Below are 24,101 nucleotides of genomic sequence, written 5' to 3' on the forward strand. Positions count from 1 at the left end.
ACGCTTGGGACATTCCACTTCGGAAATCGTTAGGGAATTCAGTATTCCGAGATCCAGAGTGTCAAGAGTGTGCGGAGAATACCAGACTTCGGGCATTACCTCTCACCAAGGACAACAGAGTGGCCGACGACCTTCACATAATGAATGAGAGCAACGGCGTTTGCATAGAATTGTCAGTGCTAACGGACAAGCAAGACTTCGTGAAATAATTGTAGAATGCAATGTCGGACGTACGACGAATGTATCCATACGAGAGTGCGGCTAAATTTTATGTTAATTGACTATGGCAGCAGACGACCTAAGCGAATGCCTTTGCTAACAGCACATCGCCTGCAGCGCAGGGCTCGAGAGCACATCGGTTAGACGAAATAGTGGCCTGTTCAGGTGAGTTCTGATTTCAGTAAGGGCTGATGGTGGGATTCAAGTGTGACCGAGATTTCATGAAGCCATGTGTCAAGGTTATGAAGAAAGCACTGTGTAAGCTGGTGATGGATCCACGGTGTGGGCTGTGTTTATATGGAATGGACTGGGTTCTCTGGTCCAACTGAACCGATCATTGACCAATTTCAGCCACTCATAGGCTTTATGTAGACAAACAACGATGACAATTCGCCGTGTCGCTGGGACACAAGTGTTCTCGATTGATTTGAAGATCATTCTGGACAGTTAGAGCGAATGATTTGGCCACCCATATCGCCCGACACGAATCCCACCGACAATTTATGGGACATAATCGAAAGGTCAGTTGGCTAGGAAAACCCTGACCTGACGACACTTTCGCTATTATGGACGGCTGTGGAGGCAGCAGGGCCCAGTATTTTTGAAGGGGATTTCCAAAAGACTTGCCGAGTCCAAAGCACGCAGAGTTGCTGCACTACCCTGGGAAAACGAGATCTAACACGGTATTAGGACGTATCCCCTCAGTGTACACGCTACATAGAGAGTGAAAGAGGATACGACACTGCTTGAATATCACACGTCCCACTGTGTGGTAATGAATCAGAATTCCGTATAATTACAGTTTCATTGTAAACTCGTTTTGATGTCCGTAAACGAATATACAGGGAACACAAGTAAAAGAAAAATGGTTCAGATGGCTCTAAGCGCTATGGGACTTAACTTCTGAGGTCATCAGTCCCCTAGAACGTAGAACTACTAAACGTAACTAATCTAAGAACATCACACACATCCATACCAGAAGCAGAATTCGAACCTGCGACCGTAGCGGTCGTGCGATTCCAGATTGTAGCGCCTAGAACCGCTCGGCCACCCAGGCCTGCAGTAAAAGAAACCGTGGGTACACCTGCAGGGTGGGTAGGATGGTGGAAGGGGGGATCCAAAGTGCAAGTTTACCTCTGGGCGCCACTGATACTGAGGGTTATTCAGAAAGTCAGGAACGATCGGTCGCGAAATGGAAACCACAATGTTAATCCGAGGTGTGTTTGGCAGTGTCGCTAGTATGCCCATCGATCGCGTTACGTCTTTCGTTTTGGTCCTCAGCACACAGGGGCACATAAAGATACCTAGAACAATAGAGCCTCCCGCCATGTACGAGGCACTGGTGAGAAATTTCGTCTGAAGCTATGCAGCCAACATCACATAACTGTCGTGCGTTTCCTTCTTCAAGACAATTCTCAGCCGCATTCTGCAGAGGCAATGAAGATGCTCCTGCATCGTTTTCAGTTGGAAATGTTTGATTACCTACAATACAGCGCGTAATTGTCTCTTCATCTCTGCTGACTTGAACCGCTGGCTATGCAGACAACATTTTGGCACAGACAACGAGTTTGAACCGTGAATTTACTTTCAAAACTTTTTCTTAAGAATTTACTTTATTTACTAACGATTTATGAAGAACATTAACACATTTAATGACACTATGTGAGCGTGGAAGTAGTTGCCAGTGGGTAACTGATCAAAACAAATTAAATTTCTTTCAACAAATGGAAATTTTATTCCTTAAAGCCCCCTTTTTTTTAAAAAAACAGATTTAACATTATAATCAGAAAGCACCCTCAAAATATCAAGTTACAATTTTATTCAGAGGCAGAAAGAACAAATATTGGCAGTATGAGCTTTCGGGCTGAGAACCATCCCGTTGACACGGCCGTAGTGACGACCGCTCACAGCATCCTCTGAAAGGCTACACTGGTGCAAATCCGCAACACACCAGATTACTTTAAACTAAAAATTTTAACAACTCACACAATCACATAAACCATGACCCCTGCGTGAAGGATGGAAATGGTACAAAACACTGACATGACAAAAAAAAGTTACAACTTGAATTTTTCTTTTTTTAAAAAAAAAACTCTTACGGTGGAAGGATGGTAACTTTATATACTAAAATGACCATTTAAATAAAATCCATAAAATATACAAACAAGCTCTACATTCCACATATACCGCCTCTCAAGATGATATTTCAGGAATTGGGCCGTTACACTTCAAGCAATTAGTTCGTTAACACGGAATCCGACGAAGATGACAGAGGCAGCTATTAACGTACGGCAGACCGACAGACAGACAGACAGACAGACACTAGCTGCCAAACAAATGCGAACGAGATACTGACCAAGACAAGTAGAATTTGACGAGTAAATGAAAGAACATATCACGAATCACTTAACTTCTAGTAAACTGCAATGTCTGGCGAAGACCTGGCGCAGCACCCTCAAAACGCTCTCCCTAACCGTCCGCTGCCAGCCGCTTCAACGGACGCATGAAGGCGCGCCGATCTCCCGTCTCACGGCGTCACAGCTCGCGCCGGCCAGACCGACGTCGTGGTTTGACTCCTGTTGCTCTCGTGTCGGCCGCGAAGTCACTACCCCTCGCTATACGGCGCCGCCCACTGGACTCACGTGGCGACCTCACATGCGCCGACGCTCAAGGCGGACAAGTCATCCTGTGTCTCAGTGCGCGACCGACCTACCGATCAATCCAACCGCCAATGCCCATTGCCTGAGCAAACTCGAGCAGACTGTCGGCCTAAGACAAATTAGCATTCCGGACGACAAGCAGACAGCCCCACACTGACCCGGCTGACCAACTGACCAGACTCTCCCACCAGTGAGCTCATAGCGCCTCTTAAATGCACGTGATCAGGCTTCCTTCCCTTCTCACGTCTCACCCGGTCTCCATCTCTCCACCCTCCTTACCCTCTCCCAAGGTGGCTTCCGCCAGCTCCCCCTCCCTGATGCTGCCCTCCTCCCCTCCATCTACCGCTCCTATCAACTTTGATCCTCCTTTGGGCACCCCCCCTCCCTTCTCTCTCCTTTCCCCACATCCCAACTTCCCCCACCCCTCTTCCCCCCGGGCATACCCTCCCCCTACCTCCCTCCCTTCCTCCCCCCTATCTCCCCTCCCCTTGGCATCTCTGCTCTCCCCTCTCCCAACCCTCTCCTGCTCTCTTGGCAGGTCCCTGGACTCGTACACGCTCAGTGAACATTCGCGCGCCGGAGATCATAGCCATCAGTCTCGTGTGTGTGCCTTCGTATTTGTGTTTAGTGTTCTTTCGCCGTCACGCCACCACCGTTCACCTGTGCCGTCGCAGTCGTCAGTGTTTTGTGCGCCGTGTCAACAGGTTTTAGTGTTTTTTCTTGTCCAGCGTGAACGGCTTCGTGTATACTGTTTTCCGTGTCTACAGTTTTTTTTTTACCCGCCATTTGTATTGTATCATCTGTACCTCCATTATGTTTTATATTGTATCACTCGCAGCTGAAAAGCAGCGTATTATGCTGCTGACAGCCCACCTTTGTACAAGGTGTTCAAAATAACAATAAAGAAAAAAAAACTTCCTTTCCCCTTTCCCACCAGAGGGAGACACCAAAGCTGCGACTGCCACAGCGGCGCCACCACCAGAAACGGAGGGCGACTGCTTCAGACTATGCGCTGCGGCGCGCTCTTCAAAACAGCAAATTTTACCACGGCTCAGAGTTGTAGGCCAGCATAGAGAATTGGCGGAAACAACTAGCGGCTGTGTTCTATAACGATGGTATTGGAAAGTTGGTACAACGCTACGACAAACGTCTAAGTCGGATCGGCGGCTATGGAGATAAGTAGCTGGAAGTTGTAGCTAACTGTCGCAAATAAAACAGGTTTGATTTTCACTGTGGTTTACATTTCGCGACCTATCGTTTCTTACTTTCCGAATAGCCCTCGTAGTTACAGCGCTGGTTAAGTGACACGGATGAAAATTTTTTTTACTGTATCAAGTAATGTTACAGTTTTGGGGACATCCCTTATATATCTCGGTCTGATTTCGAGCGACTGCAAAAAAAAAGGGAGGAGTAGCTGTCAGAGCTACAGATTCAGCTGAATGCGTAGCGCGGAGTATCAAAGGGCGCTAATAGCGCACAAAGCGGTTAGCGTGGGCGATCGCGAGCGGCGCCGAGCGACAAGAAGAGAGCAGCAGTGGGCGGCCCGGGCTGTGGAATGCGGCAGGTATGCGGGGATCGCCGCGCGGCCGCGTCAAAGCGCTGCCCGGCCAGCGTCAATGGGCGGAGTTTAATTTCACCTCCGGCTCCGGATAGCGCTCGCGAGTAATGCAATATTAGCGATCTAACGGCCGCGCCCCGCAGCGCGACGCTCAAAGCGCCGTAATGGACCGTGAACTGCTCACTTTAATGTCCGGCCGCCGCTGTGAGTCTGCCAGCCGGCACGCGCTGGCGCGTTTCGTTCCTCCCGCAGCCGCCTCTGCAATCCGGCAGGCTGCAGGCCCGCGCAGCGGCAGCCGTTCGCACAGGTTCCTGTACCGGACACTGCGTCTGCCACCTGTAAGGACACCACTTCACAAGCAGTGGAAGAGTTCTCTAACAGGCCGTTTTTTTAAAACTGTATCTCATACATGTTTCGCTAAGACCAAGAAAAGTATAAAGAAATTCTTTACCTAGGTTTCGACAAATATAAATTTATCTTCTTTAGAAGGTAGTCTAAGAACAATGAGTATCATAGCGTAGATTAGAAAAGTATGAAACTTAAGCCAAGAACAAATTTTAACACAAATTAGAGAATACTTGCAGTACAGAAGTATGGTAACGACGACTGGTACTTACAATTCTACATTAGTCCGGAACCGCGCTGCTGCTGCGGTCGCAGGTTCGAATCCTGCTTCGGGCATGGATGTGTGTGATGTTAGGTTTAAGTAGTTCTAAATCTAGGGGACTGATGACCTCAGATGTTAAGTCCCATAGTGCTTAGAGCCATTTGAACCATTTGAACCAAAATGATCGTTGCATCACTGCAGGACGTACTCCAAGAGTATGTATCCTTCATCCCGATGCAGTTTTCATCAAAGCCAAACCATAAATTGTCAGGGCGAGTTTCGACCCGTTTCTGCTGCCTTGCCTCAGTTTACTGGCTTTAGTGTATTTTTTGTGATAATTGAAAGAAGTGTGGTTGGAATTATTAATGCAGTTTTCCAGGTTTGTGTTTACTTTTGAAAATGACGACTCAGTGCGCCGAAAGTAATTGGGTTGTTTAGGGGAAGAGACCAAACAGCGAGGTCATCGGCCTTATCGGACCAGGGAAGGATGGGGAAGGAAGTCGGCAGTGTCTTTTCAAAGGAACCATATACTTATGTACCATCGCCGTTTTTACAATTGTCGGCATAGATCCATGTGTCAAAAATAAAATATAGCCCTAGAATTAGGGCTTGTCACGTAAATATAAAATGGTTTATGGATCTTGCAGAGCTCACAACCGACTGAGTGTAGTCGGCGAGCGTAGTTACTCTGAAAACAGCGCAGGTGGCGCTCGTGCCGAGAAACAGTTGCCAATTGGCGTACGAAGGCAACGTGTAAATTATCAGTATTAATAACGTCCTTAGGTAAAGTAACAATAAAAAAGGAAGGAAATCGGGTGGAATTTTGTACAACGGCCGCATCTTGGGTCAAGAAGTGACACCGAATACGTTAAGTCCAGACTCGCTGGAGAACAGACAGATGATGTCAATCACTTACTTACTTATGTAGGTAGGCATTCTACATTAATTGTTTTCATTTTATCATTTTTACGTGATCGGGCCCAACGGACCGCGCGCTGCTGTAACATTCCCTCTCCGTCTGCTATCCACCTCTGCCATCTGCCAATGGTCCATATCTATCGACGACTGTTGCAGGCCATCCGTCCACCTCTTCCTTGGCCTTCCTGGGCTCTCCCTCCTGTGGTGATGAACTCCGGGAGCTTACGTGGCCACTTGTCTTCCATCAGAACCACATGTCGCACCTACTTTTGTCGCTTCATTCACATGTCCCGCTATATCGGCAGCTCGGTACAGTTCATCTAATTCATCATTGTGTCTGTTTCTCTTTTCATCCCACCACGATCGGAGCAAAGATCGTCCGCAGCACTTTTCTCTGAAATACGATAAGTTTGTACAAGCTGCTTCTGGGTAATCCTCGTCCGAAAGTCACACAGTGCTACGGGTCAGAGTTTCGTAGAGACAGATCTTCAAATGTCGTGAGACACATCTGGACCGAAGAAGAGTGTAGAAGAACCGGTTTCTGCCTGCATCCTGACGTTCATATCTACTTCGCATAGCAAGTTATCCTCAAAAGCGCTCCCAGGAACTTAAATTTGCGATCTCATTTACAGTCTTCTACCTGATGTTACTGTAGTTGTTTAGTATCTTGAATTTTTGAAGGTGTAAAAAGGAGGTAATCCGTGTTGGCTTCGTTCATGAGCGGTCCAGATTTCCTGGTGCCCATCTCCAAAGTCCTGGTCGTTTGTAGAAAATTTATCTTCAGAGTTGCTTAAATATTATCTGTGTTGGCTGCAATTGCCAGATCCTTCCCTTCGACTTTGACTCCTTCGTATTTAAAAGTCTCCCGTGTGATCTTCTGAAGGGAAAAACTGAACATGCAAGGAGATAAAGCGTCTCCTCGCCTGAGACCCGTCACTATAACAAAGTCTTCTGTTACTCGGTTCTTCATCTTCACCTTACCTCCGTCTCTGAGCTCCTACTCTGTCAAGAGGACCATACGAACATCCACTCACCAATCTGATTTATATTGACAGGATATACAGTATAAGACACGACATAGATAAACAGGGCGATGTAGCTTTCAGCCGTTTCCGAGAAAATTGATTTTGAATGTTTTACGCTTGCTTATGAAAATTTTACACGTGCTTCTATATAAGGTGCCTGTTTGAGAGGTACGCAAAAACATGTCTTCATATTTCAGTACTTATTCAGGTTTATAACTTTCTTTGACATACAATGACCACATGAGATCAAATATTTTTTTGCATTTTGGTACAGTTCAAGAGTGAACCGTTTGTAGCTCGTCAGGCATCGAAAGGGTGCTCTACTTTCACAAGCTGCGAAATTGTCCCGTATATGCAATAAGCTTCCTTTACTTTACGTCTATGATCACAAACTTTTTGTTAACAGATTACCGGTTTCGGTGTATAAACACCACCATCAGATCAGTTTCATACAAAGACAGTCCTAATGTACTGCAGCCATAGTGGCATGGTCAAATGTTAAATGTGGAATCAGCACAAGCAATGTCAAATATACATATTTGCCAACAGCGCTCGGCAGACCGGAGGGTCACCCATCCAAGTGCTATCCCAGCCCAACAGAGCTTAACTTCGATGATCTGACGCGAACTGATGTTACCATCGCCGCAAGGCCGTTGGCTCATGAAAATTGGTTAAGAATAATTTAATATTACAGCCAGGACACAATTAAATGATTCACAGTTAAGTTCTGCATTTCAAAATTGTCATCGGGTTCAGTTTAAGTGTGACTAATTTCATTTGCTTCGTCAGACAGACTTGTTTTGACAGTGCCGTGTTACATTCACATGTGTGTCATCTGATGTTTGGAACTATATTTAGTCAGTTTATTTACGTAAATTCACAGGACACTTTGAACAGTTACTCTTTCAAAATTCGGTTTGTAATTTTAAAAATCAAATGGTTCAAATGGCTCTGAGCACTATGGGACTCAACGTCTTAGGTCATAAGTCCCCTAGAACTCAGAACTACTTAAACCTAACTAACCTAAGGACATCACACACACCCATGCCCGAGGCAGGATTCGAACCCGCGACCGCAGCAGCCCCGCGGCTCCGGACTGCAGCGCCAGAACCGCACGGCCACCGCGGCCGGCCCTTGTAATTTTATGTAGAACTTTTATTATGTTAGTTTTGTGTATTCAAACTGCAAGTCATGTTCTGTGACGTCAGGCATTGTCGCAGGGTTACTGAACTGCAATACAGAAGTTCACAGAATAGTTTATTTAGTTTCAGAGTTTTTAATTATTTTTGGCAAAAATTTATTTGCTTCACAGCCATACAGTTTCAGGTTAATTTATCTGATAGAGTTTGCGTAAGCATACCACTTGCATTGTTCAGGATCACAATACAGACACACACCAAGTTAAGAACAGGAAACCAGTTTAGTTTACAACATCAACAACGCACAAAAACATCACGAAAAACGTAACTGTTACGTCAGTGAATACTTGTGACCAGTGACCAAGGACACCAAGAGAACCACGGGAATGGAAACACCTCATCCCAGCACAACGAGACTGCGACGCCTGAAGAACAAAGACACCAACAGCTCTTATAAAAGGCTTTAATATGACTTTAATGTTAAAATATGTTTTTGTAAGGCCTTTGAGCCTGAAGATGGGGTATTCCCCGAAACATGTTGCTCAATAAATAATACAGTAGTAACAAATTTTGTGAATGGTAGCGGTTATTTAAATAAACTTTTTCATAATTTTTGATACAGTCACGGTCGAAATATAGTCATAATGGCTTTAAATTGTTACATTTTCCCTATCACTGCTAAAGCACTATGGGACTTAACTTCTGAACTTATCAGTCCCCTAGTACTTAGAACTACTTAAACCTAACTAACCTAAGGACATTACACACATCCATTCCCGAGGCAGAATTCGAACCTGCGACCGTAGCGGTCGCGCGGTTCCAGACTGTAGCGCCTAGAACCGCTAGGCCACCCCGGCCGGCACTAATAAAGCTCTTAGCAATGCAAGTGACATTATAGAAATCTGAAAACCACTGGTCTCTTTTTCGTAGGTCTGTTTCAAGCCGATTTATTTCTTAAAATTGTGTTTGACACATCCAGTTTCCACAGACGCACTCGCGTCGTACTATAACGCAGCCGTTTCCTGCAGTTTTTTTCCCCCGTTGTCGCACGATATGCTGCAGGCACTGGGGACTGCTCGACATGCCGGAAAGGCCACAGAGATCGTTATGGGCGGCCGTGGGTGGCGAGTCCCCATAACCCAATCGATCCCGCGTAGGCAGCCGTGCACCTGGATCAGAGAGGCCCCGCACGCCGGGTCAGCTTCGCCACCTCCTCCCAGGCGCCACTCTGCATTCTGAGCACCCTTCATTCTGGGGCAGCCCAGTTACCTTCCTCAACGAGCTTCAGCGGCAAGGCTCACAGCTGAAGCGCACTACGTTACTGGTAAGGGGTTGGATTCAGATCTATGTCCGTGTCAAGGGGATTCTCTAATTTTCTAATCGAACTGCGTGCCTGGGGTGTATACTCTCAGCTGTACGACTTGTTTTATAGTTTCCCGTGAGAAAACGTCACAGTTTGCAGTAAAATGATGGTTCCCAAACAAAGTGTTATAGGGTCTGTGCTTTTCCTGACCTACACACATAAAGAAAAGTTTTTCATCACCTCGGTTCCGAGAGTTGCGGAACCTGTACAGAATGATTGGGTGATGTGTGCTGTCCTTCGGTTAGTTAGGTTTAAGTAGTTCTAAGTTCTAGGGGACTGATGACCATAGATGTTAAGTCCCATAGTGCTCAGAGCCATTTGAACCAAGCCAACCTGTACAGAAAATTGGAATAGAGACCAACATAAACACCATTTCCGCCCTTTTTATTGCTCATGGAAACCACACATTTTATTCTGTACCACGATGCAGTGAGACCCTCAAAGGTGATGGTCCAGATTGTTGTACATTCCGGTATCTCTAATAGAAAGTATCACACTTTACTGCATTGATCCATGCCTGTATTCGATGTGGCATAGTATCCACAAGTTCATCACGGCACTGTTGGCCCAGATAGCCCGAACCCTCAGCTGTGATTAAGCGTAGATCCCTCAGAGTGGTTAGTGGGTCACGCCGTCCATAAACAGGCCTTTTCGACTTATCCCAGGCATTGTCGATAGGGTTCATGTGTGGAGAAAATGCTGACCACTCTAGTCGAGCGATGTCTTATCCTGAAGGAAGTCATTCACAAGAGGGGGCGCGAATTGTCGTCCATGAAGACGAATGCCACGGCAACATGTTACCGATACGGTTGCGCCGTCTTTCGGAGGATGACATTCACTATCTTACACCCGTTACCACGCCTTCTATGACCACCAGCAGCGTACGTCGGCTCCACGTAAGCCACATCGAAACAGCAGGGAACCTCCACCTTGCTGCACTCGCTGGGCAGTGTGCCTGACAGGCGTTCAGCTTGAACGGGTTGCCTCCAAACACGTCTCCGACGATTGTCTGGTTGAAGGCATATACGACACTCATCGGTGAAGAGAACGTGATGCCAAACCTGAGTGGCCCATTCGGCATACTGTTGGGCTCATCTGCACCGCGCAGCATGGTGTTCTGGTTTCAAAGATGGACCGCACCATGGACGTCAGGAGTTAAGTTGCGAAACATGAGGCCTATTGCGCACCGTCTGAGTCTGAACACGACGTCCTGTGGCTGCACGAAAAGCATCAATCAACATGGTGACATTGCAGTCAGAGTTCCTACGAGCCATAATCTGTAGGTAGCGGTGATCCACTAATAGCCCTTGGGCGGCCTGAGCGAGGCATGTCATCGACAGTTCCAGTATCTTCTTCATGTCCGAACAACATCGCTTTGGTTCACTCCGAGACGCCTGGAGACTTCCCTTGTTGAGAGCCCTTCGTGGCACAAAGTAACAATGTGGACGCGATTGAATCGCGGTATTGACCGTCTAGGCATGGTTGAACTACAGACAACATGAGCCGTGCACCTCCTTCCTGGTGGAATGACTGGAACTGATCGGCTGTCGGACCCCCTGCGTCTAATAGGCGCTGCTCATGCATAGTTGTTTACATCTTTGGGTGGGTTTAGTGACATCTCTGAACAGTCAAAGGGACTGTGTCATTGGTACAATATCCACAGTCAACGTCTATCTTCAGGAGCCCTGGGAACGAGGGTGATGCAAAACTTTTTTTGATGTGTGTATCTTAGGAAATCTGAACAGTCATCTTAGATTTCTTGCAAATTATTTTGTCACCTACCGTTTTATAAAGTCATTAGATAATAAAAACCAATTACAAAATGAGTTAGACAAGATTTTGTATGGTGCGAAAAATGGCAGTTGAATCTAAATAATGAAAAAGTAAAGTCATCCACAGAGTGAAAAAAGGAATTCGCTACGTTTCGGTCGCACAATAAATCACACACATCTAAAGGCTATAAATTCACCTAAGTTCTTAGCGATTACACTTACAAATAACTTCAAATGGAAACGACAGTGTTGATTTTGTGTTCGCGTCTAACTGCGGCAGGTCAGAATTCGGTAAACGGGTCGCAAATTTATGTTAACACATTTTTCACTAGCGTTGACGTATCAGCGCACTTCCTAACAAGCAGAAGCGCTAAAAATTCATCACGTTTTCTGCAGAGACAACATAATCTTGCTTATATATTCCGTCACATTTTTCTTCAGCACTGTAACTGGTTTTATTTATCATCGTCAGTAAAGTTAAACCTTATATTACTAAATCTTTGTAAAATTTTCGATTGCAGTTGGTACCAATCTGGTATTGTCAGTATAGGGTATAAAACAGGACATTTTGTACTTCTTTTGTAAGCGACGTACTGTAGTTCAGAAGCAATGAAGTACAGTTCGAAATTTACTATTACTTAAAATAATAAACCGAAAACCGATTATTTCAGAAACCGCCTATTCTGAGCTGTTTCAACACTAAAGTTAAAGTGGAGACGAAAAAAAGTTTTTATATTCAGAACCGGTTGTTTGAGTGATAACTGACATTCCTAGACCAACGCAGATTGGTTTTCCAGCCTTCAGGGTTGATAAAAGAACAGCAACTTGTGTTAACCAGTTTGATGTAGAAAATAGCCATTAATGATTGGTTTCGGGCATCAGAACCCATTCTCACGGCATCCAAAGATAATGAACGGTGTATTCGCGATACCACGCAAACCTATTAATATTGCACATACTTGTATCTCAGTGACCTTTGGCAGGCAAACATACACAAACTGGTCACTTAAAAACGTGACTGGGAAAGGAAATATCCTCCAAATATCTTTTGACATGATCAGACATTTGTTTACCAGATTTCGATGCTATCACAAGAACATTTGGGGATTCACAAAGAGTCTCTCGAATTCTGAGTCCAATCTTACAATTAGTTTCTCTTAAAACTATGAAGAGGAGGGTGGTTAGCGTTAAAAACCATTTTGTGCGTTGTACCCGGAAACAAGAAACATCTGGTTATCCCAAAGGGCTCAATGGTACAGGTAAGCCGTGGAACGTCTACGGCTTTCGGTGTTGTAAGAACGTTGTGAGAATTTTTTACGTTCTAATTCTGTTAAATGACATGACGTCAGTCTCCACTTTAGAATCAATACAATTAAGCTGCAGTTACTAGCGCATAATCAGTTATCTTCGCCAAGACTTACCAATGTGTCGAAATATGCCTAATAATAATCAGGATATAAAAAAGAATCACCCGTGACAGTTTGAAATCTTGAAGAAATTTTTTTACATCGTCTTCCCCGTCGTGCATATTACGTGAAGAAATTTCATTCATTTTGTGTGCATGGCGTAAACAAAATTTTTTAAGCATTGCCTTAGAGCTTATCATTTTTGTAATATAATGGGTTACTTATTATTTTCATAGAGCAAAATAGACATATGTTAAGCGGTAAAATAAAAAAAACAAAAAACATGAATGTTAACAGTTTAAAGCATAAAAGAAATTTGAGGAAAATAAATAAATAGTGTAGTAATGAATGTTTAGCTATTTGAATTAGGTATATTGAAAATACGCCGACAGCATATTCAGTATAGCTTACTTTCCAAATATTGTATATCAGAAACCAGCTTTATACACAAGGTGTATGTGGCTTAAAAACTCCTTTAATTTGTGTTGAAACAAAAGTTTTCATTTTTAGGAATTATTTATGATGGTGGGGTGTATAAAAATTTTAAAATTATCAGCAATATTGATTATACAGTTTTCAAAAACGTTAATTACATATCAAATTTTATATTAAAATCATTATTTTTTTGTATCTTCGTTACGAAGGTGTTCCCTCTAAATCTAAAATGCCAAATTATCTTTCAGCATGTGTTTTACTCCTTAAAAGTGAAATTATGCACAAACAATCAAAAAATACGTATTGCACTATTTTCTACGCACGCGCCAAGATTCATCAAGATCGTTTATTGACACTTGGGAGTGTTCACTTGTTAGTTGGCATTACGGCAGGGTAACTAGTAACACATGGAATGGCGGCAACCAAAGCTGGCAGCGTCGGTAGGGAAGCGGGGTTTATATAAGCATTTATATTTTAGTGCAACTAAATGAGTTATTGGGGCGCGATCTTACAGTCATCTGTAAATCGCGGAAGGTGGAGGTTTTGTAAGCTGCTCACAGGAGCTTTCCAACCTCCACCGCTGGCTATGCGGCCCCTAACCGCTGCGTCGCAGTGACCGCCGCTGACGCATAATTGGTCTCCAAGGCAACGCGACGCGTGCGCGCGGTATCGGAAAAGTAATTCCTGCGGCCTCTGGCTACTGCCATTAAGTGACGTCACAGGGTTTCAGGTCGGCCGCGGCCGGTCCGCCCCTCGGGGCGCGCGCTTTGCGTAGCCGTGGCCTCGTTTCTGCTAAATGCCGTCTCTACTGCGCTGGCCCGTCTCTGAGACTGCAGGGAATACCACCGCACACCAAATCACCGCGAGGTGAATTTGGAAATCAGTTCAAGTGCTGAGTACCCAGCACGTCACTGACTATCCCTTTCTACGTTGTTATAAGAAGGCGATGATTTATATCTATTATATGCGAGGGCGTACTGAAAAGTACTGCTTTACAATTTTTTGTGGGAAAACTCTAAAATCTTTATAAATAAAACAAACTTTATTAATACTTGGAAGGAGAAACAGCATTGGTCGTATTTTTTTATTTTTTTATTATCCGCAAAATCGATTTTCGGTCACTTAGTGACCATCCTCAGTGCTGTGATATACACCGCCCCGGTAACTGAGTGGTCAGCGCGACGGAATGTCATACCTTAGCGCCCGGGTTCGATTCCCGGCTGGGTCTGAGATTTTCTCCGCTCAGGGACTGGGTGTTGTGTTGTCATTATCGTCATCATTTCATCCTCATCGACACGCAAGTCGTCGAAGTGGCGTCAACGCGAAAGACTTGCACCAGGCAAATGGTCTACCCAACGGGAGGCCATAGCCACACGGTGAGTCAATATACAATTAAAATTGGCAGGCTCTGGTGTCAACAAGCTTAGAGTTTATGTGATCGCTCTAAGCTTGTTGATACCAGTGTCTGCCAATTTTAATTGTATATTACAGCACTGAGGATGGTCACTAAGTGGCCGAAAATCGATTTTGCGGATGATAAAAAAAAAGAAGACTAATGCTGATTCTCCTTCCAAGTATATCCATTATCTGGTCGTGGTGCATAGAACACTCCATGGAGTCGCCAATCAATAAACTTTATTAACATTCTACATTTTCATTTCTCACGTCTTCATATTTATTTCTGAACGTAGTAGCTCTGCTGACGAACACGTTTCTCTCAACGAGAGGCCACTCTATTGCCACGATCGCTGTGGAATGTTTGACGTTACTGACGGAGACACGACCTCACCTCTTCTTGCACCGCTTCGTCACTATCAGAATGAAGTCCTCTAAGACGTTCTTTAAGTTGGTGAAACAGATGGAAATCGGATGGGGCCAAGTGGGGACTATGTAGAGGATGATCGATGACAGTGAATCCAAGACGTCGGATTGTTGCAGATGTCGCAGCGTTCGTGAGTGGTCAAGTACCGTAATGCTCAAGGAGAGGGTGCAAATTGAGTGGATGAACTCTTCGAATCCGTGCTTTCAGGTTTTGTAAAGGGACTCTCACGCAACGATATAGTTACGTACACATCGCTACGTTACACTCTACAGTGTGGAGCCGTCTAACAGGCCGGCCGGAGTGACCGAGCGGTTCTAAGTGCTTCAGTCTGGAACCGCGCGACCACTACAGTCGCAGGTTCATATCCTACCGCGGGCATGGATGTGTGTGATGTCCTTAGGTTAGTTAGGTTTACGTAGTTCCAATTTCTAGGGGACTGATGACCTCAGATGTTGAGTCCCATAGTGCTCAGAGCCAATTGAACCATTTGAACCGTCTAACAACAGGGGTTTGCAACTTGCGGCAGCGAAGCGGGAAAGTTGATCGATTAATATGCCTGACATGTGCTGCCTCAACTGATACTGAGAGCAGAATAAAAAATTCCTAGGCATTACTCTTCAGTACGCCCTCGTTTATTTTGAAAACTTATGATTTGGCACAATAGTTCAAATGTTGAAATGTGTGTGAATTCCAAAGGGACCAAATTGCTGAGGTCATAGTTCCATAGAATTACACACTACTTAAACTAACTTATGCTAAGAACAACACACACACACACACACACACACACACACACACACACACATGCGGCCGGCTGTGGTGGCCGGGCGGGTGTAGGCGCTTCCGTCCGGAACCGCGGGACTGCTACGGTCGCTGGTTCGAATCCTGCCTCGGGCGTGGATGTGTGTGATGTCTTTATGTTAGTTAGGTTTAAGTAGTTCTAAGTTCTAGGGCACTGATGACCTAAGATGTTAAGTCCCATAGTGCTCAGAGCCATTTCAACCATTTTGAACACACATACCCGAAGGAGGACTCGAACCTCCGTTGGTAGGGGCCGCGCAGTCCGTGGCATGGCGCCTTAAACCACGCGGTCACTCCCAGTGGCTAACAATAGTTGGGGTGTATTACTAAGAACTCTCCTTTGAATTACAGTGGTAGTTTTATTAAATTGTGTCAAACCGCACTTTGTCCTTCTGACAGTGAGGGAATAATGTGAGTTGTATCATACGTAGACACATCGTACGCCCTAGCAAATATTCTAATGAATCTCAAAGAAAAATATTTTATTTGGGGGGGGGGGGGGGAGGGTCGTTCGGAGTGTCAAGAACGTTTTATCCCTCAGAAATATTTTATATAATTAAAAGAAACTCTACTTTACATGCTGTTTGATACATAAACTACTTTTCTACGTAGTCGCCTTTCAAATATAGGCAATTGTCGTACCGTTTTAACAGCTTTTCCGTGACTTCTACATACTTATTTGCCGCTTGGTCGCTGAACCACTGATTAACGACTTGTTTGAGTTCTTCACCACTTCAGTGCGTTGTTCACGCCAAAGACGTTTCAGTTTCGGGAATAAGTGATAATCGCTTGGAGCTTAACCCGGACAGTATGGCGGATGTTGAGACATTTCCCAGCGAAACCACTGAAGCAAGTCCTGTGTCACTCCCGCTGTATTCGGACGTGCGTTATGGTGAAGGTGGACTACTCCACTGGTCAGCATTTCGCGCCGGTTGGTTTTAATGGCGCTGTGAAGTCGTAGAAGCGTCTGAAAGAAGGTCGCTACAGTTCACTAATTGTGAAACGCCTGTCTTCCTGGAATTCTGTTTCAGTCCTTTCTTTGTGTCCGTCAGTCGCCACGGAGGGTCAGACCGATCGATCTTCGTCGTCAACATTCGTCCATCCGCAATTAAACATCAAATACCACTTTCGAATTGACGCTTCGTTCATCACGTTATCGCAAACCTCGGCTATCCTTCTATAACTTTTATTAGGCTAGACTTTCTGCGCGTTTAGAAAGCAGGTACTTGGCGATATCTTCAGTTTTGTCCCTCATTTTAAAGTTGCACAGACAAGCAATAATCAACCGCATTGGATCGTAGCTGCCGCCTAACTGAAATGGAAGAGTGTTCCGGCGGTGCTGCGGTCACGTGTAAAAACGTAACTTTCTTTACTTTCCGAATGACCCTCGTAATACAAACAAATAAGTAGCGTATTATACTGGTACAGATATGTGAATGAAATTATATCCCTCATAGACGAGCCATAAGAACATATAACGGCTTTACACAAGCAGGTAGCCGGCGGGTGTGGTCGAGCGGTTCTAGGCGCTTCAGTCTGGAACCGCGCGACCGCTACGTTCGCAGGTTCGAATCCTGCCTCGGACATGGATGTGTGTGCTGTCCTTAGGTTAGTTGGGTTTAAGTAGTAATAACTTATAGGGGACTGATGACCTTTGATGTTAAGTCCCATAGTGCTCAGAACCATTTTTGAACAGGCAGGTAAATAACATACACTCAGTGATCTTCTATCCAGGCCAAGCATTATCAGGTCTGTCCAAGAAATTGTTTAATTTCCATGTTGCATTTTAAAAATGAAATCTTAAGGTATTTATTTGTTTTAATGTAGGTAGTTTCCTACTAGCTGCTTATGATGCACCCTTTCTCTAAATGTATTCATTGTTGATCTACGGAGACCTATCAGGGGTCAAGAGGAGAGTCAAACGGCTGACATTTCATTTACAACTACATGCATACTCCGCAAGGCACCGCACGGTACATGTGGGAGAGTACCCTCTACCGCTAATACACTCCTGGAAATTGAAATAAGAACACCGTGAATTCATTGTCCCAGGAAGGGGAAATTTTATTGACACATTCCTGGGGTCAGATACATCACATGATCACTCTGACAGAACAACAGGCACATAGACACAGGCAACAGACCATGCACAATTTCGGCACTAGTGCAGTGTATATCCACCTTTCGCAGCAATGCAAGCTGCTATTCTCCCATGGAGACGATCGTAGAGATGCTGGATGTAGTCCTGTGGAACGGCTTGCCATGCCATTTCCACCTGGCGCCTCAGTTGGACCAGCATTCGTGCTGGACGTGCAGACCGCCTGAGACGACGCTTCATCCAGTCCCAAACATGCTCAATGGGGGACAGATCCGGAGATCTTGCTGGTCAGGGTAGTTGACTTACACCTTCTAGAGCACGTTGGGTGGCACGGGATACATGCGGACGTGCATTGTCCTGTTGGAACAGCAAGTTCCCTTGCCGGTCTAGGAATGGTAGAACGATGGGTTCGATGACGGTTTGGATGTACCATGCACTATTCAGTGTCCCCTCGACGATCACCAGAGGTGTACGGCCAGTGTAGGAGATCGCTCCCCACACCATGATGCCGGGTGTTGGTCCTGTGTGCCTCGGTCGTATGCAGTCCTGATTGTGGAGCTCACCTGCACGGCGCCAAACACGCATACGACCATCATTGGCACCAAGGCAGAAGCGACTCTCATCGCTGAAGACGACACGTCTCCATTCGTCCCTCCATTCACGCCTGTCGCGACACCACTGGAGGCGGGCTGCACGATGTTGGGGCGTGAGCGGAAGAAGGCCTAACGGTGTGCGGGACCGTAGCCCAGCTTCATGGAGATGGATGCGAATGGTCCTCGCCGATACCCCAGGAGCAACAGTGTCCCTAATTTGCTGGGTAGTGGCGGTGCGGTCCCCTACGGCACTGCGTAGGATCCTACGGTCTTGGCGTGCATCCGTGCATCGCTGCGGTCCGGTCCCAGGTCGACGGGCACGTGCACCTTCCGCCGACCACTGGCGACAACATCAATGTACTGTGGAGACCTCACGCCCCACGTGTTGAGCAATTCGGCGGTACGTCCACCCAGCCTCCCGTATGCCCACTATACGCCCTCGCTCAAAGTCCGTCAGCTGCACATACGGTTCACGTCCACGTTGTCGCGGCATGCTACCAGTGTTAAAGACTGCGATGGAGTTCCGTATGCCACGGCAAACTGGCTGACACTGACGGCTGCGGTGCACAAATGCTGCGCAGCTAGCGCCATTCGACGGCCAGCACCGCGGTTCCTGGTGTGTCCGCTGTGCCGTGCGTGTGATCATTGCTTGTACAGCCCTCTCGCAGTATCCGGAGCAAGTATGGTGGGTCTGACACACCGGTGTCAATGTGTTCTTTTTTCCATTTCCAGGAGTGTAGTTTGCACTCGCAAATGGAGCAACGGGGGAAACGACTATCTATATGCCTCCATGCGAGCTCTTATTTCTCTTATCTTCCTGATCCTTGCACAAAATGTACGTTGCCTGAAGTAGAATCTGCCGGTTCTCTATAATTTCTCAATAGTGATCCTCGAAAAAAACATCGCCTTCACTCCAGGGATAATCATTCGACTTCACGAAGCACCTTCGTAGTACTCGCGCGTTGTTCGATCCCACCGATAACAGATCTAGCAGGTGGCCTCTGGATTGCTTCGATTCCTTCCTTTTATCCGACCTGGTTCGTATCCCAAACACTCGTGCAGTACTCAAGAATGGGTCGCACTAGTGTCTTACAAGCGCTGTCCTAGGTTTTAATCTAGATGAATCACAAGTTCCAAAAATCTCCCAATAAACTGAAGTCGACCATTCACCTTTCTGCTACGATCATACATGTTCGTTCCATTTCAAATCGCTCTACAACATTATGCCTACTTAATTTTCGTGACTGTGTCAAGCAGAATACTACTAATATCGTATATGAATATTTCCTACATCTACAGGTGTCATTCATGACACAAACTAGAAATGTTGTCAGATTCATCATCGAACAGGCGCAGCTTGCTACTCATTCTGCCCGCCAGGTCATTTATGTATATAGAGAATAAGACCGGTCCTATTAGACTTCCCTGTGGCACCCCTGACGATACCCTTGTTACTGATGAACATACCGTCGAGAACAAGGTACTGAGTTTTGTTACTTAAGCAGTCTTCCAACCACTCATATGTGGGAACCTATCCCATTAGGCACATATAATCGTTAAGAGTCTGCAGTGGGGCGCCTTGTCCAGCGCTTTTCGGAAACCTAGGAATTTGAAATCTGCCTGTTGACCTTCATCTACGGTTCGCAGAGCACCGTACGATAAAGGAGCAAGCTGAGATTCACACGAGCGATGCTTTTTAAAATCGTGCTCATTCGTTAACAGCTGATTCCGTCTCAAGGACATTTGTTATTCGAACTGAGAATATGTTTAAGCAGTCTGTAGGATACCGATGTGCAGAAGTTTAGTTTGTAATTTTGGGGTCTGTTCTTTTACCTTTGTTATATACAGCAGATAGCTGAGACGTCTTCTTCTCGCTTGGGACTTTGCACTAGGCGAGAGATTCGCTATACATAGAAGATAAGCAAGGGGAAGGCTGACATAACTGACGACCAAATTGAGGCTGAAAAAGAAAGTATTTACAACAAAATTACTGTCCAACTAGGGGCTTGCGAAAATACAGCAGAACACCAGCAGCCATAATGGCGGGGAAGATCCTGGTCTGAGGAAAGGGCCGAAACTGGTTGTTAACAAATAAAAGCTCTAAAAACGTGATCGAGGCTGTTTGTATATGATTTTTACAGATGAACAACCATTTTCTGCTCGGGTGGTTAGCGCAAAGCGTGCAGTGCCAGTGTGTGGCCGCTGCAAGCGTTTAGCTGGGCAGCATCCTGTTGTGTGGTGCTTCCCAATTGACTCCTCTCCGGGACCCTACTCTGCAGGCGCGTCACGCGCCTCATCTGCATACCCGCCGCCCTTCCACCTCTCTCCCTCTCCCGTTAGGTCGGGCCGCTTAGCATAGCGCCTCCGCGCATGCACAGTAACCCCACTGACGCTGACGTCGGCGCGCCCCGGACGGCCTGCCCTCGGCCACTGCTCAAATCTCCACCCGCTATGACCTCCCCCCGTCTCCCGTCCTGCCCAGATGGTTCAGCGGATTCCGGTTCTCCACCGTTCCCCGACCCCATCTCGTACAAGCGACCGCTGACAACGCTCCCTCACTTTACGACACGTGTTACCGACCAGCGCGGGCGAAATGACGGCGGTGGGGCGTGTTTCATTAGTAACTCAGCAAACAAACTCTTACTGTATGAAACAGCTCATGAAATGGTACCTTTATAACGGCGTCAAGTTAGCTATTCTCTTTAAGTTCATGGGCTCTCACTTAGTATTTATTGCATAATGACATAGTGCCAATATAATTCGCGAAAGTGCAAGGTCAAGAATATTATTCCGAAATATTTCTGTCCAGGAGTTTCCGCTAGATGGCTGGCTCCGTAGCGAGCATATCTGCACTCTACATCTACATCCACACTCTTGACGGTGTGTGGCGGAGGGTACCTTGAGTACCTCCATCGGTTCTCCCTTCTACTCCAGTGTCCTATTGTTCGTGGAAAGAAGGATTGTCGGTATGCTTCTGTGTGGGCTCTAATCTCTCTGATTTTATCCTCATGGTCTCTTCGCGAGATATACGCAGGAGGGAGCAATATACTGCTTGACCTTCGGTGAAGATATGTTCTCGAAACTTTAACAAAAGCCTGTACCGAGCTACAGAGCGTCTCTCCTGCAGAATCTTCCACTGGAGTTTATCTATCATCTCTGTAACGCTTTCGCAATTACTAAATGATCCTGTAACGAAGCGCGCTGCTCTCAGTTGGATCTTCTCTATCTCTTCTATCAACCCTATCTGGCACGGATCTCACACCGGTAAGCAGTATTCAAGCAGTGGGCGAACAAGCGTACTGTTACCTACTTCCTTTGTTTTCGGATTGCATTTCATTATGATTCTTGCAATGAATGTCAGTCTGGCATCAGCTTTACAAAAGATCAACTTTATATGGTCATTCCATTTTAAATCACTCCAAATGCGTACTCCTAGATAACTTACGGAATTAACTGAATCCAGTTGCTGACCTGCTATTTTGTAACTAAATGATAAGGGATCTATCTTTCTATGTATTCGCAGCACATCACACTTGCCTACATTGCCAATTGTCATTCCCTGCACCATGCGTCAATTCGCTGCAGATCCTCCTACATTTCAGTACAATTTTCCATTGTTACAACCTCTCGATACACCAACAACCTCTCGATACACCAGAGCATCATCTGCAAAAAGCCTCAGTGAACTTCCCATGTCATCCACAAGGTCATTTATGTATATTGTGAATAGCAACGGTCCTATGACACTCGAGGTATAGAATGTGTTGAGATAAAATCGCTGCGTGCTACAAAAAGAGAAGCAAGAGGGAAACTGGCTTGAGAGGTATTCTACACGCGGCCATACTAACATGCTATGAGAACTTGCAGCGCAGGAAGATGACTATCGAAATTTGTTCAGGGTGAAAGAGGAATCTGTCAACTAATTGGCGAACTTGATTCCACCTGATCTACATTATCCAGTCACATTAATGTAACCACCTGTCAAAACACTGAATGACCAACCACGGACCGTTGCGGTACGTGCATGAAGAGAGTTAATGTGCAGTTACCAACTCCGCTAGGATTCTCGGTTGAGGATTCATAGGCGAACAGTTCGATCCAGATGGTCAGGCAGATTATCAATTGGTGGGCTTAAAATGGGGATCTGGTGCGCTAGGGAGTACGGCAAACGCATCCTGGTGTTGAAACTTCCTGGCAGATTAAAACTGTGTGCACGACCGAGACTCGAACTCGGGACCTTTGCCTTTCGCGGACAAGTGCTCTGCCAACTTAGCTACCCAAGCACGACTTACGTCTCCTTCTCACAGCTTTACCTCTGCCAGTACCTCGTGTCCTACCTTCCAAACTATACTGAAGCTCTCCTGCCAAGAATATCCGAGGATATTTACTTCTACGTTACTCATGTTGGCAGCATCATAGTTAAATCCTGAAAATGATGTTGTGAACCATCGAACAGCTTAGTGGTACAATAAAGAAATGTATGATGTCAGGAAGAATTCCGCTCACAGCTGGTAAAATTGTTGTTTATTAAAACACGACTGTTTTCGCGGCTTTAATCCGCATCATTAGGTGAACAATGTTAAAAGATCATAGGATGCCCATCGCTCCTAGTCAAAATTTACTATTCACAGAACGTCATCAATATTATGGAGAACGATAGGTAAACAAGATGTACTCTATTTGCCTACATCATTATGAGAGCAGTGCAACTCAGTGCAGGGCAAGGCGAAAGCGGTCCGCACGAACGACAAAAAGAGAGACTTTTCAACAGCGATGGTTGCCCGGAGTAATAAACATGTGACTGATGCAGAAAACTGTTTTATTTTATTCCCTTAGCAGTCACAGCTTTTATGATATATAATTACCCTGTACTAGACCGTCACATCGCCACCGAAACGAGGCCCCGATACTCGTAGGTTTTAGTAAGAGCGCTATTGGAATGTTGGTGGTAGTTTGCAGAGGACGAGACATCAAAGATGTTGCTCCTTGTTTGGTGTTTCCCTCGGAGCCCGGCCTCACAGGGAAATGACGGCCGCAGAATTTGGTAGGACCTAGGCCGGCTTGCGCCACGGTCCACTTTGCAGGGCGCCATATTAAGGGCGGGGCGCTTTGAAGTGCTGCCCAGCTGCCGGAACACGCCAGAGCAACTGCACCCCACTTCCCGCGTCAGTATAATACCGGCAGATCTATCGACACTACACCTTCACATGCGCCCACAATAGCTGCAGCTGTTCACGTATGCGTTTCCACAGCGCTCTGTTACCGTGATGTGAACTTCTAAACCCAACGGACAAAAGATTAGTCAACCTAATGCGCATGCTAGGCTGAATCGTTCAAATGGCTCAAATGGCTCTGAGCACTATGAGACTTAACATCTGAGGTCCCCCTAGAACTTTACTTAAGGACTTTACTAAGGAAGACGACACCCACATCCATACCCGAGGCAGGATTCGAACCTGCGACCGTAGCGGTCTCGCGGTTCCAGACTGAAGTGCCTAGAACCGCTCGACCACTCCGGCCGGTCTGAATCGTTCAACCTTTACAAATGGTGCAGTGCAATCACGCACATACTGCCTCTACGTGAGCATAAGGAAGTAGTGCTCGATGAGACATTTATGATTCAAGCTGACATGGATAAATGTAAGGACGTCCCAGAGTGGGCACTGATGCCATACTGTGTATGAA

This window comes from Schistocerca gregaria, chromosome 1 (assembly GCF_023897955.1).
Source record: "Schistocerca gregaria isolate iqSchGreg1 chromosome 1, iqSchGreg1.2, whole genome shotgun sequence".
NCBI lineage: Eukaryota > Metazoa > Arthropoda > Insecta > Orthoptera > Acrididae > Schistocerca > Schistocerca gregaria.